The sequence below is a fragment of the Podarcis raffonei genome, chromosome 3 (genome assembly GCF_027172205.1).
Source record: "Podarcis raffonei isolate rPodRaf1 chromosome 3, rPodRaf1.pri, whole genome shotgun sequence".
NCBI classification, from domain to species: Eukaryota; Metazoa; Chordata; class Lepidosauria; order Squamata; family Lacertidae; genus Podarcis; species Podarcis raffonei.
Window position 1 is genome coordinate 6,896,023 of NC_070604.1, and position 27,814 is coordinate 6,923,836.

General features: G+C 42.3%; 1 long non-coding RNA gene across 2 annotated transcripts; it reads right to left on the bottom strand.

The window, feature by feature from the left end:
• Window positions 1-2,683: 2,683 nt before the first annotated feature.
• Window positions 2,684-27,340, bottom strand: LOC128409927 (uncharacterized). Of its 2 annotated transcripts, none has more exons than XR_008329344.1 (4): window positions 27,140-27,340; window positions 10,392-10,474; window positions 7,076-7,158; window positions 2,684-3,388 (listed from the first exon to the last, which is right to left on the bottom strand). It is a non-coding gene; the product is annotated as an uncharacterized LOC128409927 (long non-coding RNA). The 2 variants fall into 2 exon arrangements; XR_008329345.1 differs by having other exon boundaries at window positions 10,392-10,514.
• Between the last annotated feature and the right edge of the window lie 474 nt (window positions 27,341-27,814).

Genomic DNA, 27,814 nt, shown 5'->3' on the forward strand with positions numbered 1-27,814 from the left:
CTGCTCCAGGCTGAAGTTCGATTAATCAGTCAGCGGTTGCTAGGAAGTAACAGAATGTGACTTAAGGACCAGATTTGGATCAGGGCACGGAGCTCAACAGACAGTCTAATTTTGGAACTCTTGAGAAGGAAACTTCACGGACACTGGAGCGCCTGGGTGAAAAGGTTGATTAAACACAAATTAAGATGGTAAATTTAATTTCAAGCTGATGTCGTAAGCAGTATGATATTCTCCTGGATTGGGAGTGGATGGGTAGGGCATAGGAAATAAACAAAGAAGTAAATTGCCTGGGATCCAAAGGGTGCCTGGTGGGCATCTGCACATGCTCAGAGGCTCTGAAGGTTTCATCTTCTGACTAGAGCTAAGTATGGTGCCCCAGAGGGTACCGTTGCTTTCAGCCTCATTTGTGATGTGTGTGTGCTGTGCTTGGCTGGTTAATTTTCCAAGTCTGCCATTTTTGAAAGAAATACATTTTCAGTTCTGACAAAAGAAACAGACTCCGTTCCAAGTCAAATGTTTGCGTACATATGACTTGTAGCAGTGACCTCAAAGTGTAGATCTGGACACAGAAGGTTTGTTGCCAGAATATTAGCAATGGCCTGTAGAGCAGAAAGGAGCTAATGTCTGGCTCATGTTTTGAGGGGTGAATGGGAATTACATAAGACCTAAAGTAACAAAATGTGAGAAAAGTGAAAGCAAAGCTGACTAAACGTCACAAGGATTGTGCAGAAACTGACTAAAAATCACAAGTAAAATTCAGGTATTTCAATTAAATTTCAATTTAATGTGGAAATACCCAAACCCGACTCATGAATGTGAAGCCTGCTATTTGTACCACTCCAAATTGCAATGAGTAGGAGAGGACGCTTACATTTTGGAGATAATATTTGTGTCAGGATAAGTGTATATTTTGTAATGAATGAAATGATTGTTTAAAAAAAAAATGACAGGAAAGGGAATCCTATGAAGCATCGTTTAGTAGCTCATTTTCACGTTGAATGGTTAGACTTGTCTCATCCCTGTTGTTTCGTTTGAATTCTGAACTTTTCTTGTTTCACTATAAAATAAACTTTAATTCAATTCTTCATTTAAAATAAATTATGAAAGCCATTTGCTCTTCACAAGTAGGAAAGAGACATCTTGGGGACTTTTCCAAATCTCCGCTTTGTTTACAAAGGGGGAAAAATACAATTTCCCTGGGTGCTTCCAAACCTTCTCACATGGAGGTTAAACAGGAGGCGGCTCATTAAATTTGAGCAGAGAACTGGAAAATGAGATTTCACACTCCTGGGATGGGGGAGCTGGCATGTTTGGGGTTTCACAAAATCTTTTAAAGATATTTGGCAAGTTGCATGCATGGTTCATGAAATATTGTGGGGCTTAAGTGAAAATATTATTGGAAGTCCTCTCCAACTGGAGTTAATTGGGTTTATCTACTCAATCAAAGGGTAGATTTCTTGATAGGAAGCTCACAGGTTTTCAATTAGGCATAGGCCCTTAATCAGTAAAGATTTGCTGCCAAACCATGCACTGTTTAGAGAACAGGAACAGAAAAACACCATAAGTCAGTAGGATCCATGATAGAACTAGCACGTGCTCAGCAATTGCTTTAAAACAGGGGGAAATACTGGTAGTTACCTTCCTCACAGGTAGCTAGGTAATGGAGGTGAGAGAAAAGGCCTGCCAATTGCACCCACTTCCCTTACTTGGTGCTGACCTTTAAAGCCCTAAACAGCCTCGGTCCAGTATACTTGAAGGAGCGTCTCCACCCCCATCGTTCTGCCCGGACACAGAGGTCCAGCGCCGAGGACCTTCTGGCGGTTCCCTCACTGCAAGAAGCCAAGTTACAGGGAACCAGGCAGAGGGCCTTCTTGGTAGTGGCACCTGCCCTGTGGAACGCCCTCCCACCAGATGTCAAAGAGAAGAACAACTACCAGACTTTTAGAAGACATCTGAAGGCAGCCCTGTTTAGGGAAGCTTTTAATGTTTAATAGGTTATTGTATTTTAGTGTTCTGTTGGAAGCCGCCCAGAGTGGCTGGGGAAACCCAGCCAGATGGGTGGAGTATTAATTATTATTATTATTATTATTATTACTACTACTACTACTACTACTACTACTACTATTATTATTATTTTGAGGCTTATGATTTATGTGGAAATTTTTCAATTTGGTTGTGTACTTTTTGATGTTTTGTTATGTTTGTAGTTATGTCATTGTTTTATATGTTGCATCTGGAAAGGAGGCATACAAATAAATGATTGATTATCTTCTATGGCCGCTGGCTGAAAAATCATTTGAACCAAACTGAAATTGTAATAAACACAACAAAAAAACCTGCTTTTCCAGGAGAAGAGGGTTTGAAACCAGAAATGTAACATATGCAGCTTTTAAAATGGTGAATCAAATGTAAATATTTAATAGATGAATTATTGGGCCCTGCTGTGAGGATATTTACAACACCTTGAATAGCTCTGATCACTATATGCTTTAAATGTTAATTCACAACCTGCATTTGTCACATATCTGCTGTATACAGATGCCAGGCCATTTTCTCCCATAATATCTCCCCAGTGGCCTTGACCCTGCAGAAAATGGCCTGGAACATATATCTATGTGCTCAACTTGATGTCTCTTATAGGGTTGCCATATTTCATACAGTGAAAATCCAAACAGAAAAGTTGTTGTGCTTTTTTGGGTGGACACTGCCGCTGGCTGCAGTATTCTGGATGTGTTCAAGAAATTCCAGACGTATGGCCACCCTGTCTCTTATCTTGTCCTCTTTCATTAGGAAGAAGAATGCCCCTACATACATGTGCTTTTTCTTTCACATAGGAAATAATGGATTTTGTGGATTTTGGTTGTAATCTCTACCGGCTAAGAAAAGTTCATGCCCATTTTAGCACACCACTGAATTCACACAGGTTTTTTGAAACTTCTACAAAGTATGAATGAAAGAATGAATGGGACGCGGGTGGCACTGTGGTCTAAACCACTGAGCCCAGGGCTTGCCGATCAAAAGGTCGGCGGTTCGAATCCCTGCGACGGGGTGAGCTCCCGTTGCTCTGTTCCAGCTCCTGCCAACCTAGCAGTTTGAAAGCACCCAAAAAAGTGCAAGTAGATTAATAGGTACCGCTCCGGCGGGAAGGTAAACAGTGTTTCCATGCGCTGCTCTGGTGTCGGTGTTCTGTTGCGCCAGAAGCGGCTTAGTCATGCTGGCCACATGACCTGGAAAAACCGTCTGCTTAAGTGGACAAACACTGGCTCCCTCGGCCTGTAAAGCGAGATGAGCGCCGCAACCCCAGAGTCGTTCGCGACTGGTCTTAACTGTCAGGGGTCTCTTTACCTTTACATAGTATGAACTGGAGCAGAATAATCAGTGACCAGGCCTAGAAGAAGAAGAAGAGTTTGGATTTGATATCCCGCTTTATCACTACCCGAAGGAGTCTCAAAGCGGCTAACATTCTCCTTTCCCTTCCTCCCCCACAACAAACACTCTGTGGGGTGAGTGGGGCTGAGAGACTTCAGAGAAGTGTGACTGGTCACCCAAGGTCACCCAGCAGCTGCATGTGGAGGAGCGGAGACGTGAACCCGGTTCCCCAGATTACGAATCTACCGCTCTTAACCACTACACCACACTGGCTCCTCAGCACATGTAGAAGTTAAGGTTAAGCTCAACACTTCTGTGGATTTCTACAGGCCCAGTGGAATCCTGTTGCTTACCTATTTGAAGGCATGGTCATCTGACAGTTAATCAGTAGCAGATGGCATGGTGGGGATGTTTAACACAGTGTCATAATGTGGTTTGCCAGTGGCAAGGGTTGGGGGGAATGCGCACGCACTGGGGCCGAAGCACCCCTTGGCAGGCAAATCTCCCTGATGCCTGCAGAGAGGAGCACCAGGCGGTGCTGCTCTGCCTGCCTCCCTCTGTCTGAGCCTGCTCACCGTCCCAGGAATGTGAGGAGTGAGCAAGCACTGGCCAGCTGGCCATTCAGCAAGGGGGCCAGGGATGTGGCAGGAAGACCAGCTTGGACTTTGAGGACCAAAGACCCAAACAGCAGCAACTCAGCTGGTGGTAGGCCAGTAAGTGTATCCTCCCAACCACGATGTCTGCTACTACGGATAATGTGAAAAGGCATGGTATGAAATGAGGGCCGTGCAAGTTGCTTTTGCTCTGGAGCATGAATAAACCGTATGGTTCATAGAGAGGGGGGAATGAATGGTGAAATGGGAGCATGCACAGCCTAAAGGTCAAAGAGCGAGTTGGCAGTAAATCACACCTTTAAAAGTTGGAGTTAGCTCTTTCTTAGCAGAAATACAATTTTCACAGATCTGGCTGAGTGTCAGGTCCAATGTGTACAGCAGCTCACATCTAATACGAATCAGTTACCGAGACTGAAAGTCTCTGCTGCCCCACAGCTCCCCCCCCCCTTCTCCAGGGCTTTCCCCAAGCAATCAGAGACTGACCCTGCATGCAGCCTGTTGCAGCTCTCTGTGTTTCAGCCCTCTTCTGGTTCTGGGAGGCCGGGGAGGAGAGGGGATTGTAGCAGCAGCAGGGGGAGGTAACCATGACTCTTCACCAGCCTGACTTATCTCTGCTTCTTGGTTTCGAAGGTGACCCGGAAACTACAACTAACCCAGAATGCGGCAGCTAGACTGGTGACTGGGAGTGGCCACCGGGGCCACATAACACCGGTCCTGAGAGATCTGCATTGGCTCCCAATACGTTTCCAAGCACAATTCAAAGTGTTGGTGCTGAGCTTGAAAGCCCTAAATGGCCTCAGCCCTTATACCTGAAGGAGCGTCTCCACCCCCATCATTCAGCCCAGACACTGAGATCCAGCGCCAAGGGCCTTCTGGCGGTTCCCTCATTGCGAGAAGTGAGGTTACAGGGAACCAGGCAGAGGGCCTTCTCGGCAGTGGCGCCTGCCCTGTGGAACGCCCTCCCTTCAGATGTGAAGGAAATAAGCAGCTATCTTATCTTTAAAAGACATCTGAAGGCAGCCCTGTTTAGGGAAGTTTTTAATATTTAATGCTGTATTGTTTTTAACACTCAGTTGGAAGCCACCCAGAGTGGCTGGGGAAACCCAGCCAGATGGGCGGGGTATAAATAAATAAATTATTATTATTATTATTATTATTATTATTATTATTATTATTATTATTTCCCTTCTCCCATTTCTGCCTCTAATTCTGGACTTCTCTCTGCCACCGACTCTCCCAGCTCACTAAACCTTGTTACGTCTTCAGCTTTCAACACCTGCCCTTCCCAGTCTTCTCCCTGTGGCCGCTTCTCATTGTTCTCCCGCCACTCCCCAGGCTCTGAACCTTCTTCCCTTGGTGGTTTCCCAGCTAGTTCCTCCCACTATTCCTCTGCATCCAACCAGCCCAGGACACTAACCATCCCCTGCATAGTCCTTTCACGCTGTCTGAATATGTGCCTGTGCACAGGACTGGCTTGGGACATTTTGTTTGCCACTTGAGCCTAAACAGAAAATGGTGCCCCCCTTCTCCTCATCTGCCATCCACTGAAGAACCCTGCTGCTCCCACCGAAGCTGCCTCCTTCTGGACCCATGGAAGCTGCCCCGTGGGGAGAAAAAAGGAGGCTAGGGAGGAGCAGGCAGCAGAGGTGGTGAAGCAGCAGGCAGTTCTCCCAACTGTCCCCCAATCATGGGTGGGCCAGCTCTGCTTGTGGATCTTTGCTGGAAGGACTTTGGGAAATCTTTAAGGACCTTTTAGGGATGGGAGGAGAAATCTATTAAGAAACAAAAACTGAAAGACAAAGGAGCACATGGGAGAGGTGTACTGAATATCACCTCCTCCTGCCGCATACTTGTGTCTGTGACGTTAACATATGAGAGTGCTGGAGGTGAAATAGTTAAACAGGTTACCCAATCAGAACCCAGGGGGGTGGAGTCAGAGGGACTATAAAACCAGCTCTGGGAGGGGGGAAGGGGGAGTTCGTTGGGAGTTGGGTGGTTGGTTGGAGTGGGAGTGAATTGGGATAGACTCTGTGGGTTAGTGTAGCGAAATAAGCTGAGTCAGGAACAGTTAGGGGCTAGGAAGACAAGTAAATATCTGAGAGGTGGTTTAGTGAGTGAGAGCAGGTAGCGGAAGTTATAGGTCTGGATAGGCACCCCATGATTGTAATTGACTGAGACCGTTTATGAAACCACACGCTTGTTAAACTGCAATAAATAAACAGAAGTTTATTTAACCCTGGCTGGACTCAGTATTGTCCCAGGTAGGGCCTGGGTGGTGGCAGCGAGAAATAAAGTGGTGGCACAGAGATCAATAGACGGTGAAACGTCTGGGGGCCCTGTGGGATCGCCACAGTGTCCACCTAAAGTTGTTCTCTCTCTCTCTCTCTCTCTCTCTCTCTCTCTCTCTCTCTCTCTTTCAGCATATGTCATGAGTTGATGCTCTAATAGCAGAAAGAGGGATTTCCAGATGAAGCACCACTTAGAGCTGCTTCTGGTGTCGTAAAGGAGGAGCGCTAAGTATGAGCATGGCACGTACTTAGTCTCATATGACATTGTGCATTTTTGTTTCATTGTGATCATGTGCCAGGAAACTCCCGGCCAACTGCAGTTTCCCAGCACAGTGAAGCATATGCATGTTTCAATTGCCACACATGATTATTCTGTTTCCACTCTCCCCCGCCCACCCCAGCCCCCAGCAAGGAGTGATATTCATGTAGATAACTTGTCACATTTGTAGTGGCCCTTAGGAGAGAAGCAACCAAGCAAATCTGTTTGATCAGACCTTTCCCACTCATTATGTAGACTGCTATCTGCATTAAAGCTTTTAACCATTACGTACACCACAGAGCTAAAGCTATTGTTAACTTAGGTGATGGATTACAATTGAGAATGTTAATGTTACCTAAAGGAACACTTTTAATGTATGTTGCTGTAAAATAAACAAGGTCATCAAAATTAAATGGGATGTCAATGGTCGACGAAGATCACAAAGTAAACAAAAGTTCTTAAAATAAGCATGAAACCTGAATACCCCTGAGATTGTCGTGTATCAAAGACATTTGTTTATATGAAGTAAAGAGAAAATTACTTACTGGTAATGTTGTTTGTCATAAGTCTACATCTAGGCCCATCAGACTGCAAAAATCCATCATGATGAACAATGCTGTGTCTACTTCTAAGAGTAGGCAAGGAGAATGTGAAAGTGACTCATTACATTCAATTTTTTTTTAAAAAATTATAATATTATGGGCTTGTAGCTTATTCACTGGCAAGTCCAAACAATTGCCATTTAGTTCTACTGTAAAATAATCAATAAGCCACTTTAATGCTTTCCAATAACATGTCAGATAAGTCCAAATGAGGCTCACTGGGCAAAAGCATATTGACAACAAGTTTGTCAGCTATAAACAAATTATTTTAAAGGCCATGCTGTCATTACATTTCTTTATTCTAATTTTTAAAATGTTTGCAGGGAGGCAGAAAGAAAAAGCCCATGGGTGCATTTTTTTAATAGGACAAGATTCAGATATCGCTCCCAGAACATACCCAAAGGTTCACACATCTTGTACCATATTTATTTGACTCCTGGGTCTATGGGTACTAAGATAATGGGTGGCTATCTTCAACTGAGTTTTACGCAGAGTAGACCTGTTGAAATTAATGGGCCCAACTTAATCATGCTAATTAATTTTAATAGGTCTACTCTGAGAAAAGTTAGTTGAGTACCACCCAATGTATTTAAAGCGTTTCCCCTCTCCAGAACATGGTCAGTTTGCTTAGAACAGCCTCCTGAACGTGATGCCCTGAAGACGTCCAACTCCCATTAGCTAAAGTTGCCATAGGGATGATGGGCGTTGCAGTGCAAAACATCTGGAGGGCACCAGGTTAGGGATGGCTTGTTTAGAATGTGTTTCTCAGGTATTGAAGAATGAGATAGGCCTACTGGAGTACGTGGACATGAACCAGAAGACTAATGTAAAGATTATAATTTTTGGTAACAACCTTCAAATAGCCTTCCGAAGATGCCACAGTGCCTGTGTTGGGACTCTGCCATCAAGGGCAACATTAGGCATGTACCTCCTGAAAAGGCTGCTTCACATCCCTTAATGTCAGCCATCCATGCATACCTTGGCAAGAGGTTTGTGGACTGACTGCACTAGTTGTTTCCTCTAGGAAAAATGAACATTTGGTTTCCTAACCCATATGTTTTGGGGGTGGGTTAGTATTATTTTTTAGCTTCCTACACTGAAACCCAAGGAAAACCCAAGATAACGCAGTACAGGATGAAGTAAAAGCTAGAATGTGAAATAGCTTAGTGCTTTTACTATTCCCGATTAAGTTATATCCAGTTAATGTGTGTGTTTTTCCTCCTGAAATTTTACACATGCATGGCTACATTCCAAAATATATCAATGAGAGTTCAGAACACAAATGCCAGTTTTCTCTTTTGTAAATCTGCTCCTTTTACATTGTGATATGTTCCATGTGGCCATTCATTATAATTGCAACAGAAGTGGGATAAGTATGTTTTTTTGCACAAAACAAAACAAAAAAATGAGAGGGGCACGGGGAGGTCACCCATGGAGGTGATGAAATTGACCCATGGGAAGAAGGGGGTATTTAATCTCCCATTGCTGATAGGTTAAGTGTATCTTAGAGTTGGACAAGGAGCCAGCCATGAAGGGAGGTTTTCTGTTCAAGATAAATGAGTTCCCTTCCTTCAGGAGGCCATTCCCTAGGCTACCTGATTTCTTTATGACATCCTGGCAGCCACTCCAGTTTGTCTCTCACTGTGAGACAGTCAGCACCACACTCCTAGCACTGCAGGAAAAATAAACTCATCCAAACCAAGTAAAACACTTGGAAAAACATTGTCATGAATTGTGGTTCACTTGAAAGTTATGCATAAAGGGTGTTTTATTTTTAATGTGGTAGGGAAGGCAAACCATGTGGAGACAGGCACTTCTTTATTCAAGTTCCTTTGAGCTTCTTCGAAGGATGCTGGCTTGGAAAAGGCACATGAATGCGGAGGTTGAAATGAAAGGGAAGAAAATCAGTTGAGTGCAAGCTATGTTAATTTGACCACAGATCACTTGACCTTGTCCAGAGAAATGCTCAGACGGGACTGTGCGCACATGAGGTTCATGAGGTTCCCTCCAAAAATCAGATTCTCAGGCAGAAAGTGCGCAGGATGTGAAAATGTAACTGTCACTTTCTTTGGTTCCACTTTGGTAATCTTCATACGGCCAAAAATAACGCCACCCACTCAAGAGTAGAGCTGGGTGCTTCTTCATCATGCAGAGAGGATGGTGTTGATGCCTCTGAGAAGTGGGCATGCAGGTCCAGCCGCCCGGGCACCCCAAATTCTGGGACTTTGGTTTCCTCAGTGGGCAACTTATAATATGCGACTGGCAGTTTAGAGAAGAAACTGTGCTGGTAATAGTGATGAGGATAATCATTTTTCAAAGACACATCTATGGACTTACAGAGCAAGCTAGGACAGGGAAGACTTAAGGCTTTGCATCTATGAGCTGTGTGTGAAATCTTCACAACCCACTGCCTGCACTCCAAACCAATTCCTGAAATGTTTTAGGATTGTTAAATGGATCCTGGGCCTGACCTAGCTGAGCCTACTGTTGTGCCCCTCATTGCACCATCTCTTCACTAGTGCCCCAAACACCTTCTCTATGCTCTTCACATTGCCTCACATTGACCTGCCTCTCTTTGGCCACTCCTATTATATTCGGCTGTTGGACATGAATTGAGAAAGCTAGAGGCAGTGTTGAAATGAAGCTGGGAGCGATGCCAAGGTTCTGGAACTCCATCCTCAGGGAACTTGCCATCTCTTTCATGGTTTTGTGCCATGTGGCCAAGGGATTTCATTGCCAACCTTCCTCCTTGTCTGTTAGGGACATTTTAACAGTGAAGTTTGATCGGTTGGTGTTTCTATATTACCACTATTTTAAGTCGGGGTAGCCAACAGGATGCCCTCCGGAATTTTTGGACCACAATTCCCTGCAGCTGGCTGAGGCTGATGGGAACTATAGTCTACCCCTATTGTCATAGAATCATAGAATTTAACGTGGGTTTTCTTTTTCTTTATTGCTGTGAAATGTATGTTTCGTTCTGCTGCTTCTGGGCATTTAACTCTGCCTTCAATAATTTACTTTATTTTCGTTTTTAAAAAGTATTTAACACCTACTGTTTTTAGCCTATTAGCTACCTTGGCAAGCTATAAATGCTTTAAATAATACAAACAAAGTCTGTCTTAGCTCATCTTAAGGGTTTTGATGTATATGGCATCTGCTATGGGATAGCAAAATTTCCAGCAATACGTAATCCTAGTGCTTTACTATTGCTTTTGGTTTGGTGTCCTTGCTCAGCTGAAGAAAAGGCAGGCCTCTTTACCAAATCTGGAAAAGCAACAGATTCTGGACTGAACACAGTTGCCAGGTGCCCAGTCATGTTGCATCTTCTTCCTTTCTTAGCAGCTGGAAGAGAAGAAAACATGCATTGATGTCCTTCCCAAACCTGCAATACAGATATAAAAGGAAATAATGTGACGGGTTAAATTTGATATAGGCAAACATAAAATGCTTCAAAGTTTTTGCTGTTTGAACGTCATTTGCTCACTTGTCCTGCAAACTTTATACTGGTGGTTGACTAAGGTTGCCCCAAAAGTTGTTGAGCTACTTAAAACACGAACGCCAAAAGAACGTGATTTTTCAAATGACTCGCCTAAGATCCAGGACAAAGACATACTTCCTGGACGGATGGCAGCCCTAGGTTTACAATGGTTCCTTTTACAGGTGTATTTCACTGGCTACGAAAAGGCCATAATCCCAAAAACACAACTGCTCCAAAAAGTTTCAAAAATTGAAGAGCTGTCCAGACTAGTTATTGATAAAAGAAAAGAAAAGAAAGTCATGCCGGAAGCCACAGAATGATGTCCTCTTTGGTTCTGAACCAAATGTGAAGACATATTTCCATAACAACTGTTTGTTTGTTTATTAATTAAGATGTTTGTTAACATTCACAACTGGTTAAAATGATATTAAAGCATGAACACTAAAAGACTTTGCGCAACTACCCTGAGCTGATGCTTCTCCTTTCCTTCTTTCTTTCCTTCCTTCTTCCTCTCATAAAGTGTGTACCTGTTAAAGATTGCACTAAAATGGATAAAGCAAGAAATACACTTTGGTGAAGTATGGAAAACACAAGCATGACATACTCTACAAAGATGAACCCTTCAATTGTTATGCAGTAGAGCTTCTATTCATTGAATAGGCAAATAAAAAATAAAAAAATGCAAAAAGTCTTAAATGAGCAACAAGAATATAAGTAAAAGAGAGCTCTGTTCTATGAGAGCGAGATTGAAAATATGACAGGAAATATTAAGCTGGAATGTATTTCTCTTCAGCTTTCTGTAGTAAAAAAATAAGGCAAAGAGAAGTCGTTCTAGAGGATTTCTTGACCACTCTTGGTTGCAATATGTTTTCTGTAGGGAAAATGTTGAGTTAGGAAATGTCATCTTAGCCACCAATGTGATACTATAACAAACTTTTCTTTCTTCTCGCATGCTGTCATGGAATCAGCTCTTGTTTCCAACAGTAAAGTTCCTTTCTCCATACCATTGGTGTGAATTTTCTTTTACAACAGAAGGACCCAGGTTATGCACGCAGCATGTGGGAACATGACAAATGTCATATGCTGCTGATTTAAGCCACAGATGACTGGAAGATACATGCAATTCTACTGGCAGCTGGATTAACCCTGATACAATCATCTTTCAGTGCATCAGAAGATCCTTTGGAAAATACATTAATGACCAAGAATTGTAAATCTCTCTGACTGATATTAAGAAGGCCTTTCTGGAGAGTGTAGGTTTTAATTTGGGCGCCATAGCTCAATAAACTTGTGTGTTATTCACATTATGCGCTGATGGTTTTTGCCAGTCATCTGTACAACTGCCTCTTCGACTTCTCTGGTGTAGAGAGAGAGGTGTGGGGGTGGGGAATGGTTGTATTTCAGTAGCAGAGAAGTGATGTTGTGTTAATTAGTGATACCAGCCTCAAAGGTGTTAAGAGGCAGAACTATAATCCTGGCTCTCATTAACTGTTTCATTCTGAATCTTTACATGAATTTGTATATTTAATCAAGAATCTTGCTTTGTAATTGCTCCATAAAAATCCCTGTAAAACTATTCAAAGGGAATTTTTCTACACGGCGAATAAAACATTCAAACCCTTCAAGTGCTATGAACATTCTCCTATTAAACACACTCTGTATCCCCTGACTATTGAATATTGTTAGGAATGGTCTATTGTGGGGGAATCCCGCAAACCAAACCAATCAAGTCCCTGCTACATTTTAGGCATGCAGCCTGATCCTTTGCAGGTTTAAGTAGAATGGAGGCTTACTCCCAAGCAAGCCTGCACAGGAGTGCAGTCTCAATGTGATGCTAAAGCCGGAATCCTAAACCTGCTTACTACAGAGGAGATCCCATAAAACAGAGAGGGGCTGACTTCAGAGTACAACTTGCAGCTTTGGATATTATTTCTCCATGGCCACTGGTCCCATCACCTCCTGGCAAATAGAAGGCGAAGAAATGGAGGCAGTGAGAGATTTTACTTTCTTGGGCTCCATGATCACTGCAGATGGTGACAGCAGCCACGAAATTAAAAGACGCCTGCTTCTTGGGAGAAAAGCAATGACAAACCTAGACAGCATCTTAAAAAGCAGAGACATCACCTTGCCAACAAAGGTCCGTATAGTTAAAGCAATGGTTTCCCCAGTAGTGATATATGGAAGTGAGAGCTGGACCATAAAGAAGCCTGATGGCCGAAGAATTGATGCTTTTGAATTATGGCGCTGGAGGAGACTCTTGAGAGTCCCATGGACTGCAAGAAGATCAAACCTATCCATTCTGAAGGAAATCAGCCCTGAATGCTCACTGGAAGGACAGATCGTGAAGCTGAGGCTCCAATACTTTGGCTACCTCATGAGAAGAGAAGACTCCCAAGGAAAAGACCCTGATGTTGGGAAAGATGGAGGGCACAAGGAGAAGGGGACAACAGAGGACGAGATGGTTGGATAGTGTTCTTGAAGCTACCAGCATGAGTTTGACCAAACTGCGGGAGGCAGTGGAAGACAGGAGTGCCTGGCGTGCTCTGGTCCATGGGGTCACGAAGAGTCGGACACAACTAAACGACTAAACAACAACAACAAGAGAGATCTGCAATGGGCAGAGATTCTGCACCAAATAACTCATGCTCATAATCTCTGATGATATCCCAGGCACTACCCAATAAATGCCCATTCAACAACCCTGTTCTCAGGTGGAGCCTCATCTGGTGAAGGTTGAGGGAAGACTTTGGTTGGTGGGACAGCTCTCCATTTGCTGTGATGGACCAGCCTCCTTACTTAGACAGCAATCTGACGGTCCCTGGAAAGGCGTCTCAGGGACCACCGGATTGCAGTCTAAGTAACAAAGTTACTTTGGCCTTTTTTCACCCTAACTTTTGAGCTTCTCTTTCTTTCCCTTGCCAGATTCCATTTCTTCCCACATATCACCCTCCTCCCCTCCATGACGACGTTGACCAGACATAACCCAGATGGCAGACAGCAGAGGAAAAACCCTCTCCATCACTTGACTTCATGCACCCATTTAAAGATAAAACACAGGAACAATCCAGCTAAAAATAATCATTCCTTGTTATTTTTTTCATTCTTCAGGGGAGAGAAAAAAGATAAGCCTGCAGTCCTCAACACTCTTACTCATTAGTTAAGAGAAACTCCCAATTAAGGCTGACATTCTACGCAGACTTGCTCAGAGGTACATTCTAGTTAAATCAATGGGACTTATTTCCAAGTTAATAAGTTTAGAATCGGACTGTAAAAGAATTTAGAGTTGCAGCTGATATATTTCATGAACAGCAGAAATAAAATCAATGAAGAGTTTCTAGTTTCAATGCTCCTGTAAGCAACTTCAGGCCTTCTTAAAAATCAGGGCCATTTCTCTCATTACAGCAAAGCTGCTTGTGATTCACAAAAGTATAAATGAGTCAAAGGAATCTGATATTTAAATATATACGCATCCAATAGATAAACAGTCCAAATCCATCTTGATTAATCTTTTATAAAGGCATACCTATCTAATTATTAACAATATCATCTATTTTTGTTTCCATTCTTTCCAACGGGTGCCATTGCTTAATAAGACAAAATGACAGCACACACATATAAGGAGGTGCCATCAATAGGCTCAGGGATATTGGAGATTTGTAGAAGTGTGTGTGGGGAGGAAATAGAACAAACCCTATGCGGGCACCCGAGTGTCAGCCACCCCCCATCCAAAAAAGAAAGGAAGGGGTGAGGGAAATCCAGGGAGAACTAAACATATTTCCTGGGCATTGCATTCTGGATGACTGTTGAGAAGATAAAATGAGATCCAGTGTGGTGTAGTGGTTAAGAGCGGTAGTCTCGTAATCTGGGGAACCGGGTTCGCTTCCCCGCTCCTCCACCTGCAGCTGCTGGGTGACCTTGGGCCAGTCCCACTTCTCTGAAGTCTCTCAGCCCCACTCACCTCACAGAGTGTTTGTTGTGGGGGAGGAAGGGAAAGGAGAATGTTAGCCGCTTTGAGACTCCTTCGGGGAGTGATAAAGCGGGATATCAAAATCCAAACTCTTAAAATGGCACCGTTACCACTGTCCATAGAAAGTCAGAGATAACCATTATTAGAAAAAAGTAACAAACGTAATTTTCTATATGGAAAAAAGATACACACACAAGCAGAAGGTCGGAGATAATGGGACACTGAACGGTGGGAGTGGCAGCAGGAGAAGCTGTGTTCTCCCCCTTGCCAGGAATGATGGGCTGGCGTAAGGTCTCAGCTACACTCACCACATTACTCGCCTGTTAAAATGACATGACTATACTGTCCATTTTCATTTCTTGGAAGGGGGGAGTGCAGGAGCTCCATTCTGGAGCAGGCTCCCACTCTGGATTGGGGCCCACACCAGTTTCTGCAAATGCATGGTCCTAGGGCTAAACCACAGAGCCTAGGGCTTGCCGACCAGAAGGTTGGCGGTTCGAATCCCCGTGACGGGGTGAACTCCCGTTGCTCGGTCCCAGCTCCTGCCAACCTAGCAGTTCGAAAGCACGTCAAAGTGCAAGTAGATAAATAGGTACCGCTCCGGCGGGAAGGTAAACAGCGTTTCCATGCGCTGCTCTGGTTCGCCAGAAGCGGCTTAGTCATGCTGGCCACATGACCCGGAAGCTGTCTGCAGACAAACGCCAGCTTCCTTGGCCAGTAAAGCAAGATGAGCGCTGCAACCCCAGAGTCGTCTGTGACTGGACCTAACGGTCAGGGGTCCCTTTACCTTTACCTAGGCCTAATAACACTTTAAGCAGATGGAGAGTTGAAAGGTTATCAGCACCCTGAATTAGGGCCAGAGGAGAATCACAGGTTGCCACAAAAGTGGAGGAATATGTTCTCAGCTTCCAACATGCATCAGCAACAAACCCTTCCAGCTGAAGCTTCTGACTCCTTCTCAAGGACTCACCACACTTGAGCTGAGATATCTAGAGTGCATTTTACTACAATATTAATCAACAGGATCAATTTTTATTATAAGAAATTGGGATCTTATTTGAACTTAAGCTGCTATAAAAGCAAATTTGGGTTTGGTTGCCCTGTCACATGATGGCTATTCTTTATGTTCCCTATATAAGTCCCTCTGTAAATTGTCAGCCTACTATGGGGTACGTTTGCTTTATTGTTGGTGGCAGTGGACTGTTGCTGTTCAAATTTCAATAGTTTTTGACAGCAAGATTATGCGTCCTAACAAAGGGGTGTAGTGGGGAATAGCCTCTATATCTGTCATCTTTGCAACTAAGAAAAAATGAAGCCCAGATTTTTGGGTTACTTGTGGGGTGAAGGGCGACGATGACTGTTTCAGTGCACTTAAGCAATACATTTAAATGTGTGATTTATGCAGTCTGACATTGACTTTAATTTAGCTCATGTTACAAGTCAAGTAATTCGGTCCTTAATGAAGTGTGTTTCGCATGACATACTGAACATGTGATCTGACAATCGCTGCTTTTAAACAGGCCTAAGTTACATTTTCTTTTTGTCATTGAAAGTGGCCTGTCAGTTCATAAACTTGAAACAAGGCCTGCTGACCTGTCATTTTCCCTGAACTGTGTTATTGAAGTCTATGGAAGGCATATATTACAATACGCTCTTGTTGTAATCGGATGAGAGACAAGGAAAAAGTGCACACTGGTTGCACTGTTATACAGAACACTTCAGAATTGTGTAGGCAAGTCCTACCCCCCCCATTTTTGAAAGCAAGTTAGTGGGGGGACGGGACAAAAGAGATTTCTTAAAACAAACAAACCCCGAAACACCCCCCAAACAGAAGGAAAGTACTCAGCAATTGAGACACACCTAAGACAAGAGCTTTCTTGGGAGAAAAGCAATGACAAACATAGACAGCATCTTAAAAAGCAGACATCACCTTGCCAACAAAGGTCCGTATAGTAAAAGCTATGGTTTTCCCAGTCGTGATGTACGGAAGTGAGAGCTGGACCACAAAGAAGGCTGATCGCAGATGAATTGATGCTTTTGAATTCTGGTGCTGGAGGAGACTCTTGAGAGTCCCATGGGCTGCAAGAAGATCAAACCTATCCATTCTGAAGGAAATCAGCCCTGAGTGCTCACTGGAAGGACAGATCCTGAAGCTGAGGCTCTAGTACTTTGGCCACCTCATGAGAAGAGAAGACTCCCTGGAAAAGACCCTGATGCTGGGAAAGATGGAGGGCACAAGGAGAAGGGGACAACAGAGGACGAGATGGTGGGACAGTGTTCTTGAAGCTACCAGCATGAGTTTGACCAAACTGCGGGAGGCAGTGGAAGACAGGAGTGCCTGGCGTGCTCTGGTCCATGGGGTCACGAAGAGTCAGACACGAATAAACAACCAAACAACAACAACAAGGTTACAATAGCTATTTATTCAGTATCTCTACATCATGTGCTGGGCCAGCCAACAGGAGGCCAGGGGCAAAGGAAAAGAGGGGTCCTGCACCTTTAATAGTTGTGCAGAAGATTGGGTTTCACCAGGTGTAGCTTGCAGGACAAGTATGAGCATCTGACCAGTCTAGCTGGCAATGGAGGGAAGGGAGGAGGGGAGTACGAAACATACACTGATTTTTTTTATTCTACATAACCTTGAAGGCGTGGGAAGGAGCCCAATCCTTTGGGAACTTCAGCAGTCAGGCTGTCAACAGGGCAAGACAGTTTGAGCATATAACCCCAATCCTGGCCCAACTGCACAGGCTGCCATGTAGCTTCTGGGCCCAATTCAAAGTGCTGGTTTTGACCCATAAAGCTAGAGTTACCATACATCTGGACATATCCAGAATACTGCAGTCGGCAGCAGTGTCCAGGCAGAAATTGGTAAAAAATGTCTGGGAAAATCTGGACATATGGCAGCCCATGTCAGAAGTGCTGTTTTTCCATTTGGGGGGGGGATTTTGCCCAAAAAGCTCAAGAAATTTGGGCAAAAGTAAAAAAACAGCCTGGATTTTCACTGTTTGAAATACGGCAACCCTACATAATGCCTTAAACCTACCCAGACCCTGTGATCATCATCTGAGGCCCTTCTTCATGTGCCTTCTGTGAGAGGTCTGGATGGTGGCAACATAAGAACAGGGCCTTTTCTGCAGTGGCTCCCTATTTGTTGAATGTTCTCCCCAGTGAGGCTCACCTGACACCATCATTATATATCTTTAGGTGCCAGGTGAAAACATTTTTCTTTTCTCCTTGGCCTTTGGCTAATTCAACAATCTGTGGCCTTACAAACTCTCTATGTGGTATTTTTGTTTGTTTGTTACTATGTTATGTACTTTTGTGCTTTTATATTGTAAAGTGCCCTGTGATCCTCAGACTAGGACAGTATAGAAATTAAATCATATTAATTATACCCTCTTCTGCAGCTGGCCATCCTAGCCAGGCCAAATCCCTTCCATCCCGATGCATATTTATTCAGATGCAAGTTCAAGCCTGAATATGCGAGTTATCCCAATTGGCCTCATTATTCAGGGTACGTAAAGAGCAGATATGCACCCACTATAATGTGCCATTTCTCACGAGAAGGAAGTCTGCCTGTAGCCCTTCTGGAGAGCTGATTTTTTTAAAAAGGCATTTGGTCTTTATTTTGTATTCTCGTGTTTTGATCCCCAGTTGTGCCGGCTGAGGCTGCAATCTAATACACGCGACCAGAGAAAAAGTTCAGCTGAACTCAGTAGAGATTTCCTCTGAGTAGACATTCACAGGATTGTGTTGTTAAGAGGGCTTCCTCTTGTGAGTTAACGTGATCTGACCAGATGTCTCATTTTTCACCAAAGCCGACTAAGTAACACTTTGCGCTCGTGTTTTAAAGCGATCAGAAGGAAGCCGGTGCCCCAAAATATCAATTTCGCTTTTTATTGCAGCAAAGCTAATGCCAATGTTTCTAATATAAACCCCTGCTTGTAAAAATTAATCATTTTGCCAACAAACGTCTCCTCCTGTTGGTATAGGGCAAACCATTAAAGTAGAAGGGAAAATCCTCCTTGGAATATGTTTGTTTAAACAGTTGTTTTCAGTGTGTTTTGCTTTATTAATATTGTATGGAAAGTGCTGAACAAAAAATAAAGAAATGGGGCTTTGCTTACCCAATAGGGCATTTTAGCACTTACCAAATTCAAAATGAAGTTTAAAGGACCATCTGCATATCACAGCTCTTCTGTGCCAGGAACACTTCAATCTGGTTGCTTTATTAATATTTGAAATCAAGTAGGGTTTTTGTGGGCAAAAGCCAAGTGAAGCTGAGTCTCATTGATTTCATCTGCATATCCACTGAAATCAATGGGACTTAAAAGTGCCAAGATTCCACACTCCTTTGATGAAACATCCATTGTAACCACACAATTTCCTGTGATACTTGATATATGTTATACAGCCCTGAGAAAATATTAGATTATGCTGTAATCCTGCTTTAAGATGTTATGTACAACAGCGTGTTTCTTCCCCTCCAATGTTGCGTAATTTCTGGAATTTTGTGTGCTACATCTTCCAATGGGAAATCAGTTAAAGCGATAAGACTGAGCACCAGGAAATATGTGTTCTGTTTACCTGGCTGAAAATCCTCGTAGACCCAGAATATGATAACTATTCTCCCCATGAATCGTGGAGATGCCTTTAACACAGATTGAAAGTCAGATCAAATTGTAGCTCATGTTTAAGTGTACTTGCGTCTAAGAGGTTTCAGGTAGTAGCCCTGGGAACAGGATGAAAGGAGAATGGACGATGAAAGCGACTGGGATGCAACAGAGGGAAGCTGTACCTGTAATAGTTGTGTTAGTAAAGGGAATTTCAACAGGTGCAACTTTTTCCAACTCCTTTATGCAAGACTTGACCCACATCATGAATTTGGAGTTACCGTATTTTTTGCTCTATAAGACTCACTTTTTCCCTCCTAAAAAGTAAGGGGAAATGTGTGTGCGTCTTATGGAGCGAATGTAGGCTGCGCAGCTTTCGCTGAAGCCAGAATAGCAAGAGGGATTGCTGCTTTCACTGCACAGTGATCCCTCTTGCTGTTCTGGCTTCTGAGATTCAGAATATTTTTTTTCTTGTTTTCCTCCTCCAAAAACTAGGTGCGTCTTGTGGTCTGGTGCATCTTATAGAGCAAAAAATACAGTAAATTCCAAGCAAATGTGTTTTGGAAAACAGAAAACTATGGCAAAACTCCTATGGCTTTATTGGGACTGGGATTTCATCAACTTTCCTGAAGCAACTTGCCAAGGCTGTAGTACACAGGATAGTCAGTCAGTTTTATTGCACATAGCCAAAGGCTGCCACAATGTACACAGAATCATACCAACAAACGAACATGTTTGCATTAGGGGATGTCCTGAAATAGAGGACCTTATGCATTATATCTTGTGCTGCCCCTTATATAATGAAGCAAGAGAATGATTTTTAGCACATATAATGACAAGGTCCCCTGTCCAGAACCCCTCTGACATGATTTTATATTTCCTCACTGACACAGATAAGTATGTGACCTGGCGTGTAGCACTCTTTGCAACTGCTGCTGCTAGGAAAATTGGAGCAAATTATATAGCCAAGGTAGCCACCAACTGTAAAGGAGATGAATTTATTTGACCCTATCTACATCCTATATCAAGCTATATTCTATCTTTATCACCAAACTCTGAATATAATTGCACATTGTATTAATTAACATTATTTTTTAATATATTAGTGGCCGTGTGATAATTTTAGCTTATAAATTTTATTGTTTAATGTCTTAATTTGTATATTAAGGTACTTTTCTAGCTCTGTTTAGAGTAGGCAATGTCTTGATAATATAAATGTTTTAAGTTTTTTGTACACAGGATAGAAAGCTCCTCCATACAGTCCACCCCAGGGTGAAAATGTCACACGTTCCCTGAAAATCTTCAAAATCTCATTATATTTCAGTTTTATTTCCTCATTTGCAAGGTGGCATACAGATTTGCTCTGCCTTGCGAGGTTGTTGTGAAGATAAAACCACTGGATGCTGCTGTCCATTATGTCTTTATATGGGAATAAATAAGGCTTGCTTCTGAGTAAACCTATCCATGAAAATGACTTTATCAATCGTTATCAACAGTTGCCGGTGACTGGGGGAGGGTGCATTTAGATGGAACATAGTTCTGGCATGAACCAGTCAGAATGGAAAAATCTGGTCTGGATGAAAAAAAATCACCTGAACAGCAGAACCTTTTAGGGCCAGCTATCCCAGGAATTCTCCAACAATGCCTGCTTGTCATCTTGTGGTTTGCATACCGGGAGGCTGTGATTTAGCCACGGCATCAGCATACCATTTATATAAATTAATTAATGTTTGCTTGACCACTTTTATCCAATTTCTTTCACCAGCACATAAAAGAAAACCAGACATAAATTTCTCTTTCAAAACAATTGACTTAGCAACTGCTGACCTTCTGTTCTGTCATTCTAAGGATTGATTGGATATTGTTGAATTGTTTCATTCTACAGTAATTAAACATAAAATTAATTATGCTGGTAACCCATTATTTCTTTGAACCAAGGACTAAGTCATTTATTTTTGCTTGGTTACTCAATCTGAGAGTCTGACATCAGGCAGGGAAAAGGAGCCCCATTGTTGCAGACAAACGAAATAGGACGAAGGAACAATTTATGAATCAAAATATACCATAAAGGCTTCTAATTTCCGTATGCCCAGCATATTGTATTAAACTAATATAATTTGGTCTATCAATCTTTTAAACCATATATTTGGTAATTTAAACATTTCCTGGATGACTAATCACGCAGAAAAGAAAGCATCAAGAGAAAACACACTTCAGAAAAGAGAGGGAGAGGGAGGAGAAGAAAAGATAAGGCATAACAATTGCATAATGCTCTGTGATCCCAGGACATTATTGAATGCAGTGCTCTAATAAACCTTTGCTATGTTCAGCTTTGGAGCAAATGTCTAATATTTTCTTGCTGTGAAAGGATTATTAGTTCCATATGCATTTATAGAGTCAGGTGAAGTCAAGACCATTATAAAGGCATTCTGGGCCTGGCAGGCAGGTAGGTAAGCTCAGTGCCTTTTGTGGAGGCTGATCTTTATTATATGCCATATTAATTTAATTAGAATTATAATTTAATCAGAATTACTGAAAGTAGAAAGTGATCTTACATTTTGAGCCATCAGATACCAGGAACCATTCTGTTATTTACTTGTGACTGATGTAACGCTATTGGCTAACAAAAATATTAGCAGGCTACATTTTCACATTTAGACTTTGCTTGAAAGGTGACAGTAACCAGATAAAGCTGAAAGAATAAACATTATCCTTCCCCCTGGTTGTCCTCCCCACAAATAAACAAAGTTTCTCGATTCCCACTCAGTAAATTTGGATTCTGGTGGTCACTTTGTTTTCTTTTCAAGGCAAGGTGCTAAGTTTCTTGCCAATATATCACACACGTGCACCCCCTTTCTTTAGAAAGGTCATCGGGCCTCTTGGTCCTTATTTTTCTAAAGGTTTTGTCTGTCACCGGGAATTTCACATTCTCTCACTCTGCTGGTGAGGAAGAGACTGACCAGTCTACTGGGCTCCTATGCCAAGGCAGCGGGAACAATTTTAGAATAACCTCCTCCCCACTTTTATAAGGAAGCCTCCTCCTTCCTGTTATCAAAAAGGACCTATAATGAATCGTGTCATCATTAGCAGCAAGGAATGTGCATGCTACTTTTTAGCAAAGAATGAAAATAATGAGGACCATGCCTGATTCTAGATCAACTCAGTTTTTGCCAAATGGTTACTGCATCCCTTTCATGGTCTGGAGTGAAAGATTTGTTCTGGAGCTCCCACAATTCACCTAGTATCTTCCACTAGTTGCCATGTTTGCTGCCTGTAGGCTTCCAATCCATGGACTCCATTAAAACCAACTAGCAAAACCCACTGTGTCTTCACCCTCAGAAGAACACCTCCAGTCATTCATGAATCATTTGATGACCTTGTGATGCTACAGGACAGATGTTGGCTACAGTTTGAAGGAAGCAATGAGCTAAAAAAAAAAAGACGATTGAAACAAGCAGGGGCCACAGCCACAACTTTCTTCAACAATATTAGAAGAATATTAAAACAGGAGCCATGTTTAAGATTATTTTAATTTTTGCCCAAAATTCACGAAAGGCAAAATCGAGGAGGCCATTTTGCCAAATAACCTTCAGGGGAGGAATGAAATTCTTCAGTGGTTCAGGAGGAGCTTCAAAAAGGAGATTTTCAAATACAGTGGTACCTCGGGTTAAGAACTTAATTTGTTCTGGAGTTCCATTCTTAACCTGAAACTGTTGTTAACCTGAAGCACCACTTTAGCTAATGGGGCCTCCTGCTGCCACTGTGCCACGGCAGCGTGATTTCTGTTCTCATCCTGAAGCACAGTTCTTAAACTGAGGTACTATTTCTGGGTTAGCAAAGTCTGTAAGCTGAAGTGTCTGTAACCTGAAGCGTCTGTAAACCGAGGTACCACTGTAAGTATTTGCTGTGAAATTTTGGTCCATCCTTATTGTGAGCTACAAAGGGATTTTGAGCCCCCACTGCCACATTTTTTCATTAGATCTTGGGTAAGAGTTTCAAACTGACAATCCTAACTGATGCATACATATGTTATAGAGCCTGTTCTTCCCCGTGAAACTCTCTGGTTTTGATTCAGGTGTGTTTATTCAAATAAATCAGATGGTGTGGTTGTGGTGGGGGCAGAGGCACTTAACTGACTTCCTGGCATGTGAGTTGCTGCTGCTTACTGGGAGGGGAAGATGGCGGTGAGGTTGGTGTGCTGTATATGCACTGGCCAATCCAGTCCAGCATTCCTGCCAGTGCATTTGCACTGTTGGTAATGATAATGGCCATCGCCTCTGCCTCCTACGAAGCAGCGGCAACAGGTGAGTGTATCCAGCCCATCACGTTGAATAGAATGAAACCAGAATTGTGGAAATTATTTAAGGCCAAGGGGGAAATACATGGGCAATCATTGTGCTTTCGAACGTCCAAAGTGTTTGATAAACATTATCCCAGTTTAAGATAGGAGTCAGTATTACTATCCATATTTTGCAAATGGGGATGGAGATGGTTGAGAAATAGTGGCACACCTAAATTTTACTCTTTTCTATTGCAGTGTATCTTTTTAGCTATTTCAAGAGGTGTGTTTGGGCAAGTTAAGAAGCTGAGAAATGGAATAATGATGATGGTAAAAACCAGTAGTTGTCAGCCGTGATTACCTGACCTCCCTTCGCTGCCCTGGCTTTTCCAGGGGTGATGGGAAACAAGGAGCACTGTTGGGAAATTTCAACTGAAAGCTTCCTGGCTCCCATGCTTAGATACTGCACTAAGCCAATGGAGCCAGAGTGTGAGCACAACTTGGGAACTTTCCCCAAGAGATGATACAATCTTCTAGCAAGGATGATGACATCATCTCCCTTCAAGTCAATGAGGTGATAATAAGGTTTTAAATTTCCCTTTTGGTGAGAGATTAGCCAGGATCAGACATTGTGGAAGATAACCAAGCAGACCTTAAAGCATGAAACTCTTCTTAATAGGAGTTCCAGCTACATGCTAGAAATAGCCCCCCCCCGCTTCTTAGCAAGACTTTTCGCATTTCTAATTAAAAGTGAAAGGCAGCATTTTAGCTGGCTAAAGATCATTTGTTCAAACTCAACTGAACTTATGCAGTCAGGAGTAAACACCACTGAATTCAATGGAATTTATTCCCAGGTAACTGTAGCTCTGTGGTCTAAACCACAGAGCCTAGGGCTTGCCGATCAGAAGGTCGGCGGTTCAAATCCCCGCGACGGGGTGAGCTCCCGTTGCTCGGTCCCAGCTCCTGCCAACCTAGCAGTTCGAAAGCACATCAAAGTGCAAGTAGATAAATAGGAAGTGCTCCGGCGGGAAGGTAAACATTGTTTCCGTGCGCTGCTCTGTTTCGCCAGAAGCGGCTTAGTCATGCTGGCCACATGACCCGGAAGCTGTACGCTGGCTCCCTCAGCCAGTAAAGCGAGATGAGCGCCGCAACCCCAGAGTCGGTCATGACTGGACAGTTATGCCACACTAGTAATGAGGGATGTGAACCGAGGACTGTTCAGCCCAGTTCCATCAGGGCAACAACTAAGTCACCCATTGTCAGTTCAATATGCTCTTACTTTCCTTTGATTCTATCCTTCTCCTAAGAGACATGGCTATGGAGCCTATCATTATGAGTTTCCATACATCAACATTTACCCCTACACCACAGTAGTAAACCACTTCTCATTTCCCTTTCAAGGGTAATTCTTGAACATTTGTGGACTGCGGTGCAGGTTGCGGAGCCTATGCTTTTGTGGGGGAGGAATTGCACACCTGCCAAGTACATAATTCTGTTTAAGCCCTGAACCATATCTTTGCAACGCTAGTAAACTTCTTGATCTCATATCTACACACCGTCTCTTGAATCTGCTATTAGTATATAGATATAATATTCCAATGCATAATTTTCTAGTTTTGTACATTTGTGGACCTATAACTCAAGCTGATCTTAATTATCAATGAATGAAAAGAAGAGGAAACGTGGAAGGAGTTCATTGAGGTCCGACGGAATTTTGAGTCTGCAGGTTCTTTTCTGAAGTGCATCAGTTTTTCAATGGACAGCTAAGGCAGTTTTGCATGCTAACAGTCCCTTGAAGAAACTGAGAGAGAAGTAGATGGCTTAGTTGCTGATAAAGAGAAATGAGCAACAGAACTACTGAGCTTCATGCTTTAAGTTTTGCGTTTTCCCTAGAATGGAAGAGACAAGGAAGAAAAATGACCAGCCAAATCTAGTCTTAAGACTGAAGTGGCTCAGCGTGCCCTTGCAGATAATAAGCTGCTGAATAATGAGTTAGCCAAGGAAAGAAAGAAAGAAAGAAAGAAAGAAAGAAAGAAAGAAAGAAAGAAAAAAGACCCTTGCTAATGATAGTTTATGGTGGCAAAAAAGAGAAAGAAGAAAACCTGTTACCATGTGCTGCTGGTGTTTTCAGATTAAGATGGGGGATTAAGGAATTTTACTCAGCAATTTGAGATGCTTTGTTAAGAATAGAGGAGATTTGAACTGCTTTGTTCTGAAACCACATGTTAGTGAAAAAGCAAACAGGCACTTAATCCTGACAGACAGCAGAATTTGACATCAATTTGTCCCTTGGGAGGTGACCAAGAGTTCTTTGGGACAGACTAAAACTGCTGGGACCTAAAATGGCTTTGAGAACTTAATGCCAGTACTTGTACCCGCATGGAAGCCCTCGAATGCCATAACTCACAATGGCTGGGGTCCGGTCAACAGTTTTATAGACCCAAACAAGGCTGAGTGTTTAAAAAACACATACAAGGTGCCAAAGTGTTTACCAAATAGAGTTAAAATATGATCTAGTTTAAGGTCATGCCTTTAGCCTTAAAAGAGACGAAGCCAAGAGCGAAGAAAAAGCTGAAAACTTTCCTGTTTGTGATGTTGGATGGTTTCCTGTAACAATAAAAATATAGCAACTGACATCTAGACAGTTGAATATATACAAGGCTATATAGTGGCCTCTGATATACACACAACAATATCTTATGCAGATCTTTAAGGGGGATTAGTTGGTTGTGTTTTTTCTTGAAAACAACAATGCTGAACAGCTTTTTAAGGTCGGTCATAGCTTGACAGTATTTGTTTCTAAAAAATCTTATTGAAGCTGGCTTTATTTTTCCATATAAATTCAAAGAATGTTAAAGTCTGGCAGCAAAGCTAAATTCTGATGCAACGTTTGACTTCCTTAGTCCTGTGTTTTAAAGTGCAAATGTTGTACTGTGCAGAAAACTTGGCAAGTTCATGTTCTGAGCCACTCGCTACTCAGATCTACTTAGAACACACTTCTTAATAATCTTGTTATAGGAATGCGGGAAGATAAACTAAAAATTAATTGCAGCCATTCTGTGGTTTAAGTTTTACAATACAGAGTAAATATCTTCAACACACAACACATGCACAAACTCTGTAAAAATGCCCCCCTATGGAAATATAAGCAGTGGGAAGTTACAGTTCTACAGATCCCATTACTTAGGTAAGTAAACAGCACCAACCCAATCAAGTAAGAGCTGTATTGGATCGTTTTTCTTTCCTCTGCAGTTTATTAGTACTGAAATACCTTTTTCAAAGAATAGCTATCTAGGTCTTAAGGAGACATACTTTAGGTAATTTGATAGACTTTTTAAATTTGCTTATATTCCGTTTACAACATCCATAGCTCGTGATCATGACCTGGTAAACTTTTAATAGCATAGTCATCTATTAACTACAATATAAAATTTACATGCTTCAAAAATCCCCGCCTCTTTTTTTGGATTAAATATCTTTCTTTCCCATTAAGAGAAGGCATATTTCAACATAAAATACAATAAAATAACCTATATATGATCAGGGCCAATGACTATATTTTTAAACTTAAAGCAAAGCACAGAAAAACAACCCCCCCAAACCCTCTCCTGTTTCTGGTTTTTAATGATCACATTAGGCAAAATATACTCAAAGAACTATAAAAGAATACCTTGACCCTCTGTCCTTTTGAAAATGATCAGATGCTTGTTAAAATCCCGTCACACGATGCATGATTTTCATTACCTTCTTGTACATAACATAGCAAACGCTGAGAGAGTTAGATGCTATAGCCTTCATAGGAAATACCAATTTGTTAATTCTGCTTTTGTAGAAGAGCAGATAACCCAAATCTTCTGTGTGTGTGTGTGTGTGTGTGTGTGTGTGTGCAACGATAGTGAGACATGCGGGGGGGGGGGGGTAAAAGGATCAAAGAAGGGGTGAGTTGAAATCAAAAACACAGTATTCATTCATTTAGCTCTGCTATAGCAGAGCAAATCTAGGGTGACTCAAGGGACACAGTGTCTTGTAAAACATATGTACTTAATATAAGGGTCATAAAACTTATTAAATTAAAAGCTAGGTTAAAAATAGGAAGAAAATTTATGCGGCTGTCTGAAATAGCAATAATTTCCCTTTGGCCTTTCCCTTTGCTTGCAACCAACATGAGCTTTCTTTCTTTCTTTCTTTCTTTCTTTCTTTCTTTCTTTCTTTCTTTCCTTCCTTCCTTCCTTCCTTCCTTCCTTCCTTCCTTCCTTCCTTCCTTCCTTCCTTCCTTCCTTTCTCTTTCATTCTTTTTGGCAAAGAGATCATATTTTGGAATGGAAGTGTCTCAGTAAGTAGACTA